General features: G+C 37.3%; 1 protein-coding gene and 1 long non-coding RNA gene across 2 annotated transcripts in view; both read right to left on the bottom strand.

Annotated features, from left to right (window-relative positions):
- Sdc (Syndecan) overlaps window positions 1-21109 on the bottom strand; it is a 237766-nt gene that overhangs the window by 88001 nt on the left and 128656 nt on the right. The gene's annotated exons all lie outside the window — the stretch shown is intronic.
- The window catches only part of LOC139991075 (uncharacterized), a 94384-nt gene continuing 84308 nt past the window's right edge, over window positions 11034-21109 (bottom strand). The window contains exon 3 of the long non-coding RNA XR_011800732.1: window positions 11034-11959. This is a non-coding gene — a long non-coding RNA (uncharacterized lncRNA). The remainder of the gene's footprint in view (window positions 11960-21109) is intronic.

The raw sequence follows: 21109 nt of genomic DNA on the forward strand, positions 1-21109 counted from the left end.
CCGACATATATAACAAATTTCAAGTTCCTCAGTCTACAATTACATTGCATTAACAATTCTTTATTCTAAATGACAGGATTCTTCTTCCTATTGGACTGGCAACTAAGTGATTGCGGGGTTTGTCATTGCCACCTAATGACAAGATCCGCAATCACTTAGTTGCCAATCCAATATGATACGCTACGCTATGCATTAAAAAAATGCAATCGTCATTTCCAGAAGACAAATTCCCCATAAAGAAACGTTGCACCATTTACGGAAGTACAGTGAACCCTGCAAGTTGGAGCGATTGGGACGTTGGAGTAAGAATGTGAAAGAAAATTCAGCTGCGAAACTGGAACGAAAACTCGAAGGTCGAAGCGTTCGAACAAAGAGTCGGTCGAATTTTCCGCGATCGATAATTATTCGAGGAAACTGGAGTTGGTCACGTTGCGAAGAGCACGCTTTTGCCTGTACAAAAAAAGTGAAAATACACTTTTCCGCAGTTTCAGCTGCCTTCTGCAGCAGAGTGCGTCACGTACCGTGCCACATTCAAACGCGTGAAACGGATTAATTCAATTTACGTTATTTAAAATGGCTCGAAGCTGTAAGAACTCGAAGATCGAACCGAGTCCTTCTCGGAAGGAATTTCGTTCCAACTTATAGAATCTACGTGTAATCGTAGGCGAGTGGAAAGAGCATCCTAATCGTAGGAAGCTGCCGAATGGAATTATCGAGATACTTGGCGTAGGGTAACTTCGTGGGCGGTTCTCAAAAGGAATTTTCGTGTATTGCGGACGATACGAAGCCAAGGTAGGTAGGTAGATAGGGTACGCTTGGGACTAAATGAACGGGAATATTAGACCGTTGAGGGGATGGAAACGGTAGGGTGAGAGAGGAACGTGGCTTTGGTGGTGCAATTAGCGGGATTCCGCGTGACGCCGAGCTACCGGAAATCGAACCGAAGCCTCGCGCATTAGACTTTAATTAGACGCAATATGCCGGATCGATCACCGCGCCCCCGACATCCAACCTCGTTAATCCATTTAAGGATCCGTGTTAGACAACGTTAGGAGAATTTCCACGGAGTTAGAAAGCCATTTATAACTGTTGAGAATTGTGCATCTTAATTGCCGAAATAAAAGTAAAGCAACACTAAGGTTACACTTGGAATTCATATTAAAATAGTTTTAGATTTATTTAATAAACGATTTCTAGGATCTTCGTCGATATACATTTGCACTCAGCACCTTCTTTCTCTCACCACAGGTGACCATAAATAATGTTCCAATTGCAAAGAAAGATTCAGTCAGGTATCTGGGCATGATGCTGGACAGAAGAATGACATGGAAACGACACATCGTAGATAAATCCAAAAAATTTAAATCAAAATTTAAAAAATTCTACTGACTCATTGGCAGACGTTCCAACTTAAGCGTGCAGAGTACAATAATGCTATATAAGGGACTCGAAACTTTTTGTACATATTTGAATATGTCGTGAGAGAATATAGCATAATTTTTATGTAATTATCTCTAGTATTATTCAAGTTATTATAATTTTCCGTACAATTTTCAACGATTCCTATGATTTCAATATTGTCGTACCCGTTTGAAATAGAAAACGTGCATATAATGCCTGTCGGAGTTATGCGAAAAAGTTATATCTTTAACATTATTTTTTACATTATTATTTTCAATATTAGCCATCAATTCGCCACTATTACTAAGTACAGTGAATATACGTATATGTAAAGGTAAACGCAGATAAAAATAAATTCGCAAATTCGTTTAATTTACAGAAACAATCACGCAGAAGAATTTCCAGTTGAAATTTTAGCCGAATAATCGTATTTAACCCGAAAAATCGCTTGTATAAAATCGTTCGCTAAACTTGTGCCATAAATCCGTTTAATTTGTATAAATAATCCTAATAAAAAGCTATCATAGGAAAACAAAACTTCCACTTTAATTGTATTTCATTTACACGTTGAATCGCACAAAGGTAAACTCTCAACCTATTTGTTTCTATCAAAAAATACCAGCGTGAAAATAAAATTCCCAAATTAAAATTAAAAAGTTCATTTAATCTATGCAATTGGTCGTACCAATATAAAATAGTAAATATGAAAATAATACAACTAATTTCTCGCAAACGCACCATATAAAATTAAAAATCAGCTTTATGCAAACTACAACATAAAGATAAATTTTCCATTAAATTTTAAATGTACCAACAAGAAACTTCCGCAACGATCCCATTGGGTGGCGAGAAAGGTTGAAAGAAAGGGTTCTAAGGGTCAATAGGAGATAGGCTGGTACTACATGGGCTGTACAGGAAATCCTTAGGGACCGTGTTAGGATAAGCGGCTTAGTTATGCTTAACCTTAGGGAACTGTGATTACATTTCTGAATCTCTCAGCTACGATTCTCTCTCCATGGCAAATACTGACCAACGAGAATTCGACACGAACGTGCTTTGGTAGATCACCGGCTATTGGTAGAGAGAATGCTATACCTGTGTTGCTTCACTGTTAAACTGTTACATTGTTACATGATAAAAAATGATAGAATGACGAAAATTGTAATTCGTAGAAACTGCGAGTAGTAGGAAATTGATAGAGAGATCGACGTGTTTCTGAACTTTCTAAATGAAAATTCAGTTTATCAAAGTGAAGTTTCCGTTTAAATCAGCGTATTCGAATTTTTTACCACGCGTAACTTCGATATAAAGGGTTGGCGATTTGTAGAGAAAATTTCTCAAGTAAATTCCATTGTATCGGATAGAAAATATATCATCTGCAAATAAAGTTATTATTTTTCGATGGCAATAAACTAACTCCGATTTGTACGAGAAAGTTGTGTTATATCGTATAAGGAGTTGAATGTTACAAAGTGCATGGGTTCTGACTTCTGACGAACTTCTTTAAAGTGCACGATGTTCTTAAAATCCGGGGAGAAAAGAGTTCTTAAAACTTATTGCTATAATATAACTTATTACTATACTCTAGGAAACTTATTGTGTGTATGCTGGCCAGAAGAGTACGGCGAACTTCTATAACAAAAATTTCATAAAAGGAATTTCCCAAGGTAAAAGGCAAGGCGCCACATTGCGAGTACGTTGCAGCACTACGAAAGGCTATACACAATGAAAAAAGAAACACAAGAAAATTTAACGTTCGATATTATTTTATATTAAATTGCACAATGTGTCAAAATGCTGTCCAACTAAACTATAATAAAGACACAGACAATTCTCCAATTTTTTTCCCTGTTTTTATTGATTGTTCAAGGGTTTAATAGGTTTGACGACAATCGATCATACAACAAAATTTCACGGATAGTACCATTGAATTCAAACTAAAAAGCGACCATTCCATATACATACATGGCCAATGAAAGCGATATATGGTGGTATGAAATAAAACTTCGAGTGGTTACAACCCATTGATCTAGGCTAGAGCTGTACACAGACAGCGCTGTCAGTTTTTCGAAATTCGTTTCGTAAAAGCAGAATGTGCCAGGGTGGAAATTAAGCTTTTTCGTATTGCAAAGGAATTATTTCCGAGTTGGCGATGATCCAGTCCTAATCAAGCCCAGACTGTGGATCTTCATGTATTTTTATATTTTTATGTGTGTATTTTTCAAACATATTTTTACCAACATAATTAAAGAAAAACAAGCTACGCTACTCGCTCGATCCCACTGAGTGTTATCATGAAAATTTAACTTTGAAAATTCTACGCGTTCTTGCAGATTATGTTCATTGTGTGCATTTTATCAACGCGAAATATTTATGAACGTAATTAAAGAAAAGAAATGTAAATTAGTTTGATCTACTAAATATTACAATGAATATTCTACTTAGAAAATTCTACACGTTTTTGCCTGTTATACGCGCTGTATGCATTTTCCTAGCTTCGAATATCCCACGAGCGCATACAAATCTCTGAGAATTTGTAAAACTGTAACTTCTGGTCGACTTGACCTAACTCTTTAATATTCTTAGAAAAGACGGAATAAGGAACCTGTTACCCAGCCAAATGCGTTTGAATCTCCAGCATCACGGAAAACGGCAAACCAACGAAACATCGTGGAGAAGACACCGAACTCAATTACACCGGAGGCAAATAGAATTTTCCGTAACGTAGAAAGTCGCGAGTCCCCTCTGTGTCGATGGAAGAGGGCTGTGTAAAGTCGACGTTAAGTCGGCGAAGTCGGCCGATGTAAGAGAAGACTAACCCGTATTTGCTAACGCGCGAATACATCCTTCCTAACAGAACGCTCTATTTCACTCTATTTCCATAATATACGGGGTGGCCTGTAAATGAGATCGCCTAAAACATACATCGATAAAGATACGGAATCAGTTAAAAAATAAACCGATTGAAATCTCGTAAAAGAGATTAGCTCGAGAGAAAATTATTTTCACGGTTTTGTGTCTTCCCTTTCTTTGAGGTTAGGATCTACCCTAACCTCAAAGTGCTCCTTAACAGACTTCCTAAGTAACATTTTCATTTTTGGTAACATCATTATTATTGAATTACCTAGTAAGTACGTCTATCTTAAAAGTTACATATCGATCAAAATATTTAGCTTTGTGACAAAAAATATATAGTGCCCCTACACTTTGCAAGCAGGTCGCCAGAAATTGTACAGATTAAAAATGTGCGACGATTTATAGCGGCATGGTACTGTGAGAAGGACTTTCATACAACTATAAATAAAATAGATATTCAGATGATCCTCGTTTACTTTCGGTCACCCTGTATCTCTTTCCACCTTTTGCGCGCCACTTCTGCCTTATCCGTCGCCTAAGATTCAGGAGAAGCGACAGAACCCAATTTCCACGATCCATATTCGGCTTAAACACATTAACGGGTCTGCAGCGGAGCGCAGAGCAAATATACAGCGTCGAGTTTCCTCTCTGTCTAGCGTATGTTCACTGGTTCGCGACACTAGCTCCTCCTATGCCGCTTACTTTGTCTATCGCTCTCGGTGCTTCTTCCAGATAACCTCCTTCGTGGAAATGGAAGCCGAGACACAGATTACGCTTCTTGCCTGGGCACGCTGCTTTGATTTTCTGCCGAGGATTAAGTGGAACGACGCGAATATTCGCCTGGCTCTGGCATCTCTGTGTCAGATGTTTTATTAGGCGTTGTGCAGCATGATGGAACGATTGCAGGTGACAGTACTGGGAATGATGGAGTACCTTGAAATCTTCGAAATATCATTCTTTTAAGGTTTTTAAGCCATCGTGCGTTTCATTTATTTTCAAATAAAACAATACCTCGTCTTACAATATCATATATATCGTATACAATATATATCGTCGAAAAAATTGTTTGATCAGGCGCTGTTTCGGAACACGATGAAATAATTGGCGATAAGGGAACGATTTTTTGAAATGTTTTTTTTTTTTTTGAGGTTTTTTTGCTCGTCGAAGGCTTGGCTCGCACCAACGTGGAACAATACCTACGTGTTCCCATGTACTTTTTTTTAATCCACCTTATGTAGCACGACGATATGTTTGATAATAATGGGATAACTTTCAAATGTTCGGAACTCAGCTCTTTTAAGGTTTTTAGCTCATTAAGGGCTTAGTTCATATCGAGGTAGGACAATAGCTGTACGTTGCTAGCGTTTTAGTGTAATTTCGTTTATTAGATGTTGTGCAGCACGATGGACTAATTGGAAGTAACAGTATTGGGAATGACGGAATATTTTGAAACCTTCGAAACGCGATGTTTTAACGTTTTCAATTCAAATGGAGCTTCTAGTGAATTAGAATACCAAATACACTAATAATAATAATAATAATATCAATAATACTACGAATACCAAGGTAGAAGAATACGAATTAGAAACATTGGTGGTTCGCTAGGACAGTATATCGCGGTGTCCACGTTATTATTACACAACTATCGATTTTCTCGCTGCCTACTATTTTTGCACCTCCGTCTCGGTTCTTTGATCTTCGTTAACCTTAGAGAAACGAAGTTTCCCGTACCATTTACCTTCCTCTGGTAATATTTCAACCCTTTCGCTCTATTCCTTACGCGCCCTAAAATACGCTGTCACGTTTTACCAATCGAAACTTTGATTGATTCTACCAAGAATGAAATCACAGGTTCATCCAATACTCTGGAATTCCCAAAAACTAAAGAAACGATAAAAATGAAAGGATCACATATTAATGCGTCTTGCAACGTGCATATAATTTATTCGGAAATTGAACTAATCAATTTCTATAGCTCGTTACATTCTACGGCTCGGAAACGAAACGATTTATTTGCATGGCGTTGATTACACTTTGTCTTACCGTGTGTCTCGTTTGCACACATTTGTACGGATAAATCAAAAACACGGCACACCCCTTGTTTCACAATGTTATTCATTTCTGTCTCGAGATATCGTGATTTGGTTAGCAAAGTTCGCGGCTTTTTTCCCTGTCTGTTGCACATATGCTCATTTATAACCATAAATAAATAGCATAACTTTTGACGAGTACAAATGTTGATCCACGCAATATCTGCTCCTATCACTGGAGATATCGAACCCTTAACCACACACAGTCGCGGCAAAAAAAATATATTCCCGCACACGCTCGTTTTTCAACCAAGCGTACCTTTTTCGTTCATCGACTTTTACATTTCATTTTCACAGTATCGAATTCCTGCAGTCGCGTGAAAACACTGCCGAATGGCTTGGCAACTAAGCGATTGCGGATTTTGTCAATACCACCTAATGACAAAATCCGCAATCACTTAGTTGCCAATGCAATATACCATCCTTCGAACTACTTGTCGTTCATTTCTTTACTTAAAGTCGCATCCACCACTGTTCATGCAATGACTACGGTCGTTAGCGACTATTTTTACATTCGGTGGCTCGTTAAATTCCGTTCGTAATACCTCAGTTTCTTTACACAAGTCGATAACCTTTTGCTGGCGCGGGATCTATGTGTGAGAACATCCTTGAGATTATTGTCCACACGATGCTTTTTCCCTTCGTCGTTGTACAGAGGACATCCTATGACTATACGGCTGATCGATAGTCTCACATCGCACACGTCGCATTTAACAGGAATATTTTCCATTATGACAACGTAAGTACGCGTGAGTACGTTGATCTCATCCTGGTTATCGTGGTCTGCTCTTTACACTCCAACTGCGGATACGTTTTCGAATCACACAAGCTGGGAGTTCATTTATGGAGCGAGTTGAAACTACTTAATTACTATGTAACCGGCATAATAAATACAATGGCGTGCGCAAATAGCTGTTATAACCATTGTCTGTACGTTACCGTGAAATCCAGGTAATTTTATCGCGCGGTAAACATTTAAATTTGAACTTTACGAATTGTGTAATTAAAGTAATCGTAATTGAAGATTACTGAGATATCGGGAGAAAGCAGATTTCGTAACGATGCTTTGCAACGTTTGCATTAAAAATAATTCTAAGTTTGAGAAAGAGGATAGAGTCGTGCAAGGATTCGGAAATCGCAAGCAAAGTCGGCGACATGCTCTACCGAATCGAGAAATCGATAGATTCGTTTCCAAGACCTATCGTAGCTATGGACAAATCGTTAGGCGTTGGCCAAGAACCAAAATATGCCAACTATTTACGGATCGATATCCCTGGGCCCACGATTCACCGTTATGTCCCTGTGCTACATTCGTTTTACCCTCGTGGCGATGTTTTCCCACCACACAAAAATTTGGCTGCGTTATGGCCAACGAGGGTAAGTTTGTTGATAAATATGCAGGCTTGAAAATGTAAATGTAAATTTCAAAGTTTGTTCGTATTTTTCTCATGGGCTGAATAATATATTGTTGGTTCATCGATAGAATTTTTTTTTTTTACGTGGATAATTTTTCATTATATTCTTTCCAATTACGTATAATCATTTTTTATTGTAAAAAGTAAGCAACGAAAATAATTGTTAATTATATATAATGGTAACTATGTTTACGAGAGAATAAAGTTATGCTATATTATTAGAGTGTCTATATAGTTAGGGTAGTTGTCTCCAAGGTGATTTTGACGATATGGATATTTAAATTGGGGATGGAAACCGAAAAATGAATTCTAATAATTCTATTATATTCCACTAATAATTTTGTATAATTGAATAACAATTTTAATTCGATATTTACTTTATGTCCGCTGTTTAAAAGTTAATTTTCATTTTCAGTGGAATGTAATTTCTTCGACTGATTCCTCTAGACACTACGTATTTTCCAAAAAGAATCTCATTCTTCCTAAGTTTCTAATTGACGTTTTAAAATTCTATCAAATGTCTATGAAAATTAATTTCACAAGAATCCCACAAAAATCAATTACACCGATACGATGATCCTTCTGCTTGCGAACATTCCACGAAATAAGTAATAACAAAAGTATCCACATAACGAAACAATTACACGACTAAAGTTAAAAATCTCCTCGTAAAATTAATTCCATTTAACACCGAATACCCGCAAGTGGAATGCAAAATTTGACTCGTTCGATAAAGACAGGAAATGGAGCATTGATTTTGCAATAATTCTACGTGTTTCAAGCGACCAATCAATTGTAAAATGCGGTTGCAGAGCGCTCGGAACGGTTCGTTTATTTTACAGCAATTCTATCTACCGTAGAAATATTTCATCAATTTCTGGATAATTATCTTTATTAGAAGTTGCTCAGGTGTATAACAATTCAGTCTCTGTTAATATTACGACTACATTCTACCTGTCCAAAGTAGCTTAGACGTTTTGTAGCAATTATTGGATTTCACCTGAACCGTGTTTCAAATTGTGAACAATTATAATAATTGTAGAAATATTACAATGCAGATAAATATATAGCTATATATATATATATATATAGGTACAGAGAGTTTATATCTGAGTAATTATGAAATTCCTGCCTTATTAAGTTAATTATTGCGATGTAGAGATTTCAATTAAACGCATTCATCGCCACTATCATCCCATGAAAATTATGTTATAATTCATATAAATGTCCTTGAGATAGAAGCTTGCAGTAATGTTATAGGAAACTTTGCTAAAATTTTGTCAATTAATTTACCTTCTGATCGAATTGAAACCTTCGATTGTTCGTTGGAAACTGTTGACTCTAATCTTATGACAAAATGTAGTATGTTTCTTTCATAAGCAAAGTGGTGGTTGAAGACAGTTGTAAAAAAGAAAGGCATGTAAGGAACCTTGTTCTCTTTACGCTTCAAATAATCTACCTTTGTTTTTATTTAAAAAAAAGCTAACGAAACTTCGTATCGCGTTACAAATTTCCATCATCCTCAAAGCAGGATTAAGAATGGTAAAATATTTTCAAATCATCGAAATAAGATTTTCGGAGGCTTTTTAACTTTTTACAGTTGTTCCTGATTGTTTATTATGAACACTTTGAATAATTCTAACCTGATACATTTTTTATTCGATCTAAGTGTTAAGAAATAATGTACAATTAAAAAATTACCGTCACAATTATCGGTTCTATTTTTGAAGAAGTATCGCAACCATAAATCGTACTCGTATCGCAGCGAAACTAATATCTAATTTATTTTTCACAGATACACTTGAAAGATCACGCTGATCCAGCCATTTCGTTTTATAAAATGACAATATATGAACAACAATTTCTGTTTTATATTATTTTATTGAATTAGGTATGACCCATCTCCTTATATTTCTATTATCACGTTCGTGCATAATTCAATAAACTAATATAAAACAAAAAACATTGTGCGTGTATTATTTCCTTATAAAACGAAAGAAACTTTTCGGACAACCTAATACTTGGAGAATTACATCAACTTTCACACAGAAAGCCTGCCATTCAAACAGAATTTCATTTGGCTAATTTCATTCATCGTTATACAAATGAACAGTTCGTAAGAAATTACGCAAAACCTTAATTATGCAAAATTATGTTAAACGTTAAACATTCCACTCTATTTTCAATGGAGAGTATCGATCTAAACGATATATTCGTACGGTAAATGTTAAAAAGCTCGAGTTGCGCGTAACTTCTCCATCGGTTCACGCGTTTACCTAATTCTCACAGTCAGTGTCAAGGTTGCAAAAAAGATCGAAAGGATATCCATGGAACAATGTAACAGTCGTAACATTGAACAAAACTGATGATACACTGTCGTACCGCATAATACTCAACACGTGGATCAAAATGTCCTCACTATTTCATATTACGTTGCCCTAAAAGCTTGTTTCCTTTTCTGATAAGCAAATATTAAATGCACAACATTTGTTGTTTCATATTATTTCGTTTTATCTATATCTTTGTGACAAAATGGATCACGCATAATTCAATGAAATAATACAAAACTTTAAGACAACCTAGCACATCTATTTCACATATATTTCTATCGCAGATAATCTGCAACGTTTCTATTTCCCAAAGTATACGTACACGTATTTCTCGAACGAAAATAATTTGCATTTGGAAGCGCGAGAAGGGCACATGGAGCATCGCTCGTTCGCATCAAACTTAACAATCGACCTGCGACTTAAAATTCTAAGGGGACGGTGGCCATTGAGCCGGAAGTAACGCGGGTATTTCGTTAACTCGCCGGTTAATGAACGGCCAACTAAAAGGCGGAGGGTGAGCGGGGGTGTGGGGTGGATACAGTTACTAATGCCCGTAATTAAGTGCAAGATACGAGATAGTAGGAAGGAGAAGGAAGGGTGGGCGACGTTAGCAGTTGCAGGAGGAGGAAGCTGGGCGACAAATTACAAACTTGGGAAATACGATTCGCGAAGCAGCAGAAAGAGGGAACGCGCGCTGGGGAAAGGGGTAAAAGGGTTGCTCGCGCTCGCGAGTCTAACAAAGCGTTTGTTCCCGCATCCAGCCTTGATACCCAAATTAAATCATTCTGCAGAGAACCAGGTCTGTTCCCGCTTTATGCAAATCAACGACACACTGCAGCGCGTTAATGTACCGCGATATTTCATTACCATGCGCGCGCGCGTACACGCGCGAGCGACAAAGAGAGGAGACAGAGAGAGAGAGAGAGAGAGAGAGAGAGAGAGAGAGAGAGAGAAATGGGGGTAGTTCTGCGGATGAAGTCGCGAATGTGGGCAGTTGGGAATTTTTGCAAATTACCGGGATACCCTCTGGGGAAAATAATTCATTCCTTCTGGGAACGTTTATGGTGAATGGACGCGGATAGTGTTAGGTACTTTGATATGTGCGATTTTTCTGTTTTCTCGATTTTTTTTTTTTCGCCGAATATCGATGTCTTTTATGGGACCAGGAGGTTTGGTACAAGGTGAAACGATTGGAATTTTTCACAGTCTTTAAACGTAGGTAGATGGTATCCTTTCTTTTCTTGTTATTTTTTTTTCGGATTTTGCAGGGTTTTCTTGGATTAGGGGACACTCGACATTTGAGAATTCTCGAAAGGAATCGTAGATAATATAATTTTGCTTTCTCTTGGATTTTGGCGCTTGGATTTAGCGAAGAATACGAGAAGAATACACATGTTCGACCGAGCTTTAAAAAGAAATTAAAAGGTATATCAAATGGTGGACGAAGAACAGAAAAGGTTGGAGTTAGAGGAGAAGAAAAGAGAAAAAGGAAAGTAGGAGGAGATAAAACGCGGCCGCGAAGCTAATTTCGATGCTGCATCCTGAACGCCGATACACCAGAGTCAATATTGTACTTGGACTTTCTCCGGAAAGTAAGCTCAGTTTTAAGCCCGTAAGAAAATCTACCCGAGGGGGAAAGCTGCTTAACAGTTTGGAAGAGCCTTCGTGTTCCACCGGGAGAAATTTATCGACTTCTTTTCTCTTTTTTCTTTCCTTCTTTCTTTTTTTCTTTTTTTTTTTTTTTTTTTTGACGAGTAATCGTTCGTGTACCTTTCAGCCGTGATCGTGTCGACAATTATTATCCGCGTTACTCCTGATTCATCCGCTAAATCCGAGTTAATTAGTTTGGCGTTACGTTGGTTCTTACCTGAAACAAAAGATAGAAGTTTGGTTAGTGGAGAACGAATTTCGATTTTGGAATTTTTAATTCGTTTGCGAGAGCAATTTCATTTGTAATTTCTTATCAACTTTGTCGTGCGAGATCTTCGAGTTATTATATTTTTAATTTTGTCCTCGTTTTAGCACAGTAGGGGATTTGTAATTGTTTGAACGAAGAAGATACTTGACATAAAATTGAAAACGGGTATATTTTACATAACAGTAATAATTATTAGTATTTTGTCTAAACCTGGTAATTTTTAACCTGATAACCCGGAGGTAATTTTTAATGTTAGAAAAGTATGGTTGGATAAATGTAATTAAACAAATAATAATTGCAATTATTCCCTTTATTTAAAGCACAGGTGAGGTAGCCCGTCTATATTTAATGACAAACATCGGTGGAAAATTACGATGCCACGGTACAACTTTCAAATTGCGCATTAAACTAGAACAATTTTTTATCGAGATTGAACAAATAAAAATTTGTCGCTATTAGAATATAGAAATCAAAGTATTCGAATAATAGGAAGTAACTTTGAAACAAACAAGAGTCAGCATTACCAAAGTCATTAAAAGGAAGAAAGTGATTTTAAAATCACTCGTGAAAATAACACAACCCTTTTCGATCATTAAACAAACAAGAATCTCCATTATTGAAGCCATTAAAAAAATAGAAAATAATTTTCCAACAAACAAGAATTACCATTACCGGACCCATTAAAGGAAGAAAATGATTTTAAAATCACGCGGAAAAATAATAAAAAAAGAAAAAAAAAACCCTCCACTACCACTAAATAAGCAAGAACCATCGTTATTGTAGCCATTAAAAAATAGAAAGTAATTTTCAAACAAAAGAATCACCATTACCGTTAAAGCTGTTAAAACAAACAAGTGATTTTAAAATTACGCGTCAAAACAAAAAAGGAAGAAGAACCCTCTACTACCACTAAATAAACAAGAATCACCGTTATTGGTACCATTAAAAATAAAAAAATAAAAAAGAAATAAAAAAACAGAAAATAAAATAAAAAAGAACACAAAGAGAAAAAGAAGTAGAAAGGAACTTTTAAATGACAACGCCAACATAAAACAACCCTTGATCATCGCTAAACGAAAGAAAACCACCATTAACGACGGCGTTAAAAATAAAATATAATGATCACACGATCGACCTGAAAAAAGAAAAAAAAAAAGTAGCGAAGTAGATAAAAGAAATTCAGAAGCACGTAATTCCTAAATCACAGGACATTGGAGAGAATTGAACTCGATGATCGAAATCTGGCCGAGATCCAGGCTCGTTCTCCAAATTTATCGTTTAATTGGCTTTGCCGGACAAGCGGCCTCGATAAGGAGCGGACAAAGGCGAGGTTCTCGTCGAGATTGCCGTCACGTTTCTTGGTTTCCCAATCCCCCGGGTTGCTTCGATTGCGAATCGAACTAATAGGACTAATCACGCCGCGATGTAATCGATGCTAATAACGCGTGCTTATGGCTTACGGGCCTTGATAATTGAACGCGCTAGCTTGACCCATACCGCCGTAACTATCGACTATTTTTTTTGAAAATTCGAGGGAATCTAATGCTTTGGTGAAATTTCATTTTCTCGTTTTTACGCGAAGCGTTGCTGGTGATAATCCAATTTTCATTATGTTCGAATATTGCGAAATGGGAGTTTCAATTAAAAGGAAAGGATGAAAATGGAAGATACTTTTTGGTCGTTGATTTTTTAATGATCTTTGTTCGTTCGGGATGATCTTCCAAGTTGCACGCAGTTCTTACCTTTGAAACTTGGTAGCGCGTTGATAATTTTCGTTTCTAATTACGATCGTGAATATTTTGGATAATTGATAATGATAATTTTATGCTTCTGAGTTGGACTAATTTTTTTTCTCCACATATTGAAAACCTACATTTTTTTTTTTTTTTTTTAATAAAACGAAAGCGGTAGTTTTTCGTGCGTCGATTTTCTTCTCTTTGTTTCTTATTATTTCTCTGTTTTTTTTTCTTTTTTAGGTCATGTATATTCCTTTTCTTTCTTATATTTACTTTTTCTTTTCTGCCCCTTATTTCTGTTCTTCTTTTTCAGATCACGTCCATTCCGTTTTCTTCCTATATTTAATTTCTCGTTTTTCTTCCTCGATATCTTTTGTTTAACCGTATTACCCAATTTAAAAAATTGCTCTGAATTAACATGTATATATAACCAGAAAAATAGTCCATCATTTCTAATAATAAACCGAACAAATAACATTCTATTCCGATTAATGACAATCCAAGATCAAACCCCCGAAAATGTCCAAGCTCCAAAAAAAGTGAAAAACATGGTCCAATTATAAACATTGCAAACAACATCTGACCACAATCCTAACTACTTCGAACATGGTTTCTAAATTACAGAAATTCCTCAGTTTCTTGCCCAAGAACAATAATTAGCGACACCGCAAAAGAATGGGCAAAACTTTGCAATCTCCAAAAAAGTGAAAAATATCTAACAATCACAAATATTCGAAACAACGATCGATCACAATTCCAACTGCTTCAAACATGGTGTCTAAATTACAAAAATCTCTCAATTTCTTTCCCAGAAACAATAACTAGCGACACCGCAATCTCCAAAAATCTCCCAAAAAGTAAAAAGTAAAAAAAGAAAAAAATCATCTGACAATCATAAATGTTGGAAACAAATATCTGACTGCAATCTAAACTGCTTCAAACACACGCTATAAATTTCCTCTATTACAAAACTATCTCCATTCTTCGTTGTCTCTTGCAAAAACACAGCCAAAGGGAATGAGAACGACAGAGGATCAGAATCGGGATAAAAGGACGGCAGCCAGGGGACAAAAGGGCGGACAATAATTCGTTAACGTGCGATCGCTTCGTGCATCCGCTCGCACATACGTTTCAACGCACATGTACGAGCCGGCGAACGAATCGAGTTACGCGAACTTTGCATAATGACATTTTCGACGTGACCGATTTTGCGCTTCTTCGCGTTGCCTTTAATCTCAGCCGGCGATTTAAACTAACGAGGCGTGTCACGACTGCCACGGGACCCCGCGACACTCGCTTTATTTTCCATAGGAAAATCTCGCCAAAGAGGCGAGACGTACCGACTTTGCAGAAACGACCTCTCGTCGCTTGAAACGAACCTCGACTTTCGCCACTTTCGGAGAACGTAGGCCTTGCAACGTGACTGGCAACATTTTCTTGCTCCTCGCTAGCGTCCAAGGACAGTTTCTTTTCGTAAAATTATCTCGCCAGCTTCTTTCCTCGCCGATAGAAATTATTTCATGTCATCTATGAAGATATTGTTATCGTACGATGCTTTAGTTTCTTTCATCTTTCGGTTTTGTTTCTTTTCTCTTCCATTTCTGTAAATGATATCTATATTATATAGAACGTGTATATTATAATATTCTGATGATTAACCATGGTTGTACAGTGACAAGTGAATAAAATGAGGTTTCAAGACCATGAGCGTACAGACGCGCGAGTAATTCCTAATTAACATGATCCCATAGAGGGCTGGAAACTCGGAGCAGAGTGTTCAAGTTCTAATTTTCGCGAAACCAAAATGTTTCGTTCTATGTATCAGCTACGTAATTATACATCGTGAGTAAAAATTACAGTTATAATTATCATACCGCAATGGTACCAAGTATCGTGAAAATTGAAGCTCACAATTGGAATTCTACTTGGAGTGCATAATCTTTGAATCCGTGTTAATTAGCAGTGTAGAAGCTACCATATTAATACGATTAAAAGCTACAATAAGTTTACGATTATTTAAGAAAAACACAGATGCGTGTCTGTATTTTTGTATGACACAGGCTGAAGATCATGCGTTGGAAGAAAAAGAATTATCATCGCTGAAACAATCACTATTAATATGATCAGTATACTAAATCAGATCAGTATATTAGATCAGAATATTAAATGATCGGTATTACTCAAAAGAGCAGAGTAAAACCTACAAAATGTCTGAAAACTTCGAAGCAACGATCTCGATCCACGTCAATTTCATCATGAAACGTGTTTTTCGCATAATTCTTCTTTCACCTAAAGCTACTCTAAGTTCACAGATGTAGGATAAAACAAACTCGATACTTGGAAATTGTGCCACGCGTATTAAAGTATGGAGAAGGTTGCAGGCTGCTCGGAATAGTTTCGATTGGACGACAATGGCCCCGGAAGCGATCGGATTCCCAGCCGGCATTGGCCCGGCAAAGAGAGATCGTATGCAAATCTCGTGGCCGTCGAATTCGACTCGCTCGGATGGCCGAGGATTTTCCGGCAAATCCGCGATCGCCGCTCATTTCCAATCGTCTCACGGTGACCAGCTTAATGGCGAATTATGCGTGCCGCGGCCGCTGCAACACCGAGCGAGCTCTGCCACCCGGAAACCAGACAGTCCATCGAGTATGCAGTTTACACGCGAATTTCCCACCACTGATATCTGCTTCTCATCCTCCTTCACCGAAACTTTCATACTTTCACGTTAAGTATATACCGTGATACAAAAATATATTGTAAGTTGCTCATGATAATATATACAGGGTGTACCATAACACGTGGGACCAAATTTATGGGCATGGGCATGGCGAGACAATACAAATCGTGAAACATCACCAACCACATTAACAGTTGCAAGGAGCACTGTTGTACTATTTACTGGTGTTCCAGTTCGATCTGGCAGATCGTCTTCCTGGCTCTAATTATTCGACATCTGTTCCTGGCTCGACCGATCAGAACACGATTCCCACTAACTATACACAAGCAACAACGCTTCAACCTTAACACTTTGACTGCCACGCCGAAAACACACGTTTAGCTGAGGACGTCACGGGAGTATTTTTATTATTCAAAGCATATAATGGCAAAATAATAATAAATTGACGATGTAAGACAACATTCTTCCCCAATGGACCGTTTATCTTATTGGTGGTCATGGGTGACCACCGTGGCGCCTTGCTAACAGTTGACAGCGACATATTATAACGAAGCCTCGTTTATTTCAACAAACCATTCGCATTCGTTATTTCGTCATAAGCAGAACGTCCAGAATATATCGTTGAAACGTGTAGAAGATATTAGTAAACGGTATTTGCTCGTTCTATATAATAGTAAGGTATGTGCACACTTCTAACTTCAATTATATGATTATAAAGCAGCATTTACGATTATTTTCTAAGCTGTGTTTATAATAATATTCGTAGATTACCCCTCGAAGATATGGATGCAAACACAGTGCACCGTTAGATGCAAGATTTCTTTTCATTTTTTTTTATTGATGTTCTAACAAAAATGTTTAATCGTCAATTTTTACAATTGTAAGAAATTCAAGCGCTCCGGTCACCAATGATGAACGTGGCAGTCAAAGTGTTAAGCACAGAAGGCAGAGAAACAATAGAAGATATACGTACGACCTTACCAGAGCTTGTTTCAGAGTCATAGTCATTTTTATGTTTCAATGGCAAGCAACTGCTTTGCAATGGAGTCGTGCAAGACCTGCTGTCTGACCTGCTCGTTCCTCGGATTTAAATCCAGTAGATTTTTTTATTTCTGCAGCCACTTCGAAGCAATTGTGCATTCGATAGCCATTGTCAGTGTTGAAATAGTTCGTGCACGTATACAACAAGGTTGCCAACAAATTCAACGAATAGCTGGAATTTTTTTCAAGATCGAGAAATTCTTTGATACTCATGACTTTGCATACAGTGCCGAGTGTGGCAGTCATTTTGAGCAGTTTCTACGAAGATAAGCAGCTGCGGATCATCGGGACATTAAAATGGCTCTAACTTTGAAACGAGAAGAGCATATGAACATTTTTCGTCAGTTTTCGTATTTTCTGTTCTGTTGGTAGAAATTAATGAAACTCGAATCACGAGCAAATATTTACAATTCCCATTGGTGGTGGCAACGCATATCGAATGCTGCTAATGAAATGTCAATTAACGTCATTTAGCGAGAAATATTCGTAAGAGCGTTTATACGATGGTTCCTCGAATCGAGACAACTATGTCACTGTCGATAAATTTTCCACTATGTTGGTAATTAATGGGTAATACGAACTTGTCAAACACAGTAGCTTTACACGCTTGCTAGAGAAAACTATCCCTGCTAAACGTTGTATAAATAGAGAAGCATTTCGATTTTCGATGGTTCGATTCTACTAAAATTTCGCCCTTCGAAACTAAATTTCACACGCATATACTATTTTGAAAGAAAAATATCGAATAATCGAACAGAAGGAGAAAATATTAAATTTAAAGTAAATATTGAATCGGATTGAATTTAATCAAAGTAAAATGTAAAGGAAAGCTTCCTTGTTTCTAGAAACTACCCCTTCCAACATTTCTTAAAACATGTGACATCGGACAACGTAGTATCAAAAATCCTTAACGAGGAAAGGGATAAAGAAAAAAAAGCAGAGAATATTGGAAGCATCTTCCGATCTCCAAAAACTAGCTACTTCTTCCAAAATTCTCTAAAACCTTGAAAAATATCGATTTCTACGATACTCCACGCTACAATAATAATAATAATAATAATAATAATAATAATAATAATAATAATAATAATAATAGATACGCTACTAATTTCTAACTTGAGACCTTTTTAACTTGAGCATTCGCTGATAAGTAGACTGCAGATTTTTATGCAAGTTCATATTTTGAATAATGTAACTAGAAGAAATAGTACGTAAATTAATTCTATCTACAATGGAGGGCGAAAGAAATTTTAAGAGGTAAGCAATACAGAAAGCACCAGATTCGCAGAAAAAGAAAGAGTTTTACAATCTACAGAAACAATTACATTATAGTTACATAAAATACAGATGATTGTTGTCAACACGCTAAAGAATATTTAGTAAACGGAGCTACCGCTGACGACGCGGTGTCGTTATTACAAAGAAATACGATCTTCAAATTCTCTTTTCGCCGCAATCGCAATTTTGAACTTTCTAATTCCCTACATACCTGATAACAATAGTGCAATTACGCAGGGGATTCCATCATCCGGAAAAATCTTCCAAAAGCCAAACATAAAGCCATTAATTCCACCGATAATTCGCTGGCACCTTTCCGAGGTTTGGAACGCCTGCGTTCGTCATGAAAATGCAAAGAGACTGTGGAGATCCTGAATAGGACAATGCGTTCCCATCAGTGGAACTAATTAAATTCCGCAGCAACCAGGTTGGCTCTCGAGATGACGACGTGCTAGCTTCCCTCTCTCTATCTCTTTCTCTTTCTCTCTCGAGTCCTTTGGATCGAGATCCTTCTCGTTCGTAGGAAGGATGAGGGCGAAACCTTGGCTGCACCGGCTCTCGAGGACGCTTTTCCATTTCCTGACTGTATGCCACGATAAGCTATCTGACCCGCGGCGACGTTCGAGGACGTTTCCAAGGCCCTAAATCTCTACGTCAGAGCCACACTGGCGGCGACGTCTCGGTGACGTGGTATGCTGCACCGGTATATGCTCGCTAGCCAAGCCAGGAAATTGGGGAAATGAAAAGTGGCGGGCCACTGTCATCGACCTCTGACACGATCCTCTGCGTGTCTTGATGGAATCGGAAACTGTCTTTGCCAGAATTTGGCTTACGATGGTTATAGGCTGGCGTTTCACGATTACGATCAAGATGTATGGCTTTTGGGAGAAATTTAGACGGCCAGCGAAGAAAATAGATAATAGGATATCGTATTACATTAAATTTTATTGTATATTTGCGTTGTCAGAATTTTCATTGTATATGCGATGGTCATCTAAATGGGTTTCACGATTATCGTCGAGATACGATGGATTATTTGGAAATTGACCGGGTTCGGTTCACTTTTGCGTTTCTCATGCATCGCCAGCAAATAGCAGAGACATAACGATCGCGAGAAAAGAGGGATGCTGTTACAGACTGTAGCTTTTTCAAGGCTTTAAAGCTCGGAGAAATTTTTATCAAAGCAATCTACAGTTTATTATAAAGCAATCTATATATATAATAATAATCATAATAATAATAATAATGTTGGTCTTCAATGATTTAATAGATACGCTAAAAACTTCTTCTAACTTGAGACCTGTAAGCTTTCCAATAAGTCTAATAAGTAGACTGTAGATTTTTATGAAAGTTTATATTTTGAAGAATGTAACTAAGAAAAGTAGTGTGTGAATTAATTCTGTCCACAATGGAGGATATTTTATATATATATATATATATATGTCGGGTTTCAGTTGTTGGGACTTGGGTTATGGGGGTGTAAAGAATCTTCGCCTGGGTTGTTCATTGTTGTTGCACAATCAAGATAGCGTTTATTATCACGGATACAGATGAAATAAGATCGACCAGTGACCGCGGTAACTAGACGCTAATGGCAATGACCTTAGGTTCGATATAGCGAATCCACGGTACACGGGCTCACTCTTTGTTAAACTCAGAATAGAATTCTATGCACAAAAGTAACGTTCGCTATGACGCTCGGTATATTGCTCTCTAGACGATGTGTCACTCACCAAGGAGATCACAAGAATAATTGACTGATGGAAACTTTCCTCTCCTTACGATTGCGTTAGCTTTGTTGAACGTTGGCCTGGGATACCAACAAAACTGCAGCCACCGTTGCTAGGCAGACCCGCGTACCTGCGACATTGCTCTTGCCCGGGGTTTGATTGTTAACACAACGTGTGTCTCATAATATTGGTACTTTTCTGTTAGGTGGAACGTTCATCCCGTGACCGTGGCTACGCTCGGCGACCGGTTGTCGCCTCGAGCCTAAACTCATTGTCTCAAGTTTCGAATGACTGTTTCTGGGTTATTTCGTGAATGCTATTGGGGTTTTTCCAAGTAATTCCAACGGGTGACCCCGTTGTCCTTTCATCTCCGACATATATATATATTATATTATTAAAAACATAAGAAAATAATTTAGATCAAAAGTATCAGGACATTTACCGATCTTTAACAAGATACGATCATTGAATTTTAGAATTTTGTATCTTTTTAAATAAGACTTTGGAAACTCGGATGTCCAAGAGTTTTACACAAAATTAACAAATCCGTTACTATACTTGGCAGTAAAAAATGAGCCATAAAAAACCACAGATCATTATTCGTTCAGTTGTGCTCTTCACAGTATTTAGTATT

This window comes from Bombus fervidus, chromosome 9 (assembly GCF_041682495.2).
Source record: "Bombus fervidus isolate BK054 chromosome 9, iyBomFerv1, whole genome shotgun sequence".
NCBI classification, from domain to species: Eukaryota; Metazoa; Arthropoda; class Insecta; order Hymenoptera; family Apidae; genus Bombus; species Bombus fervidus.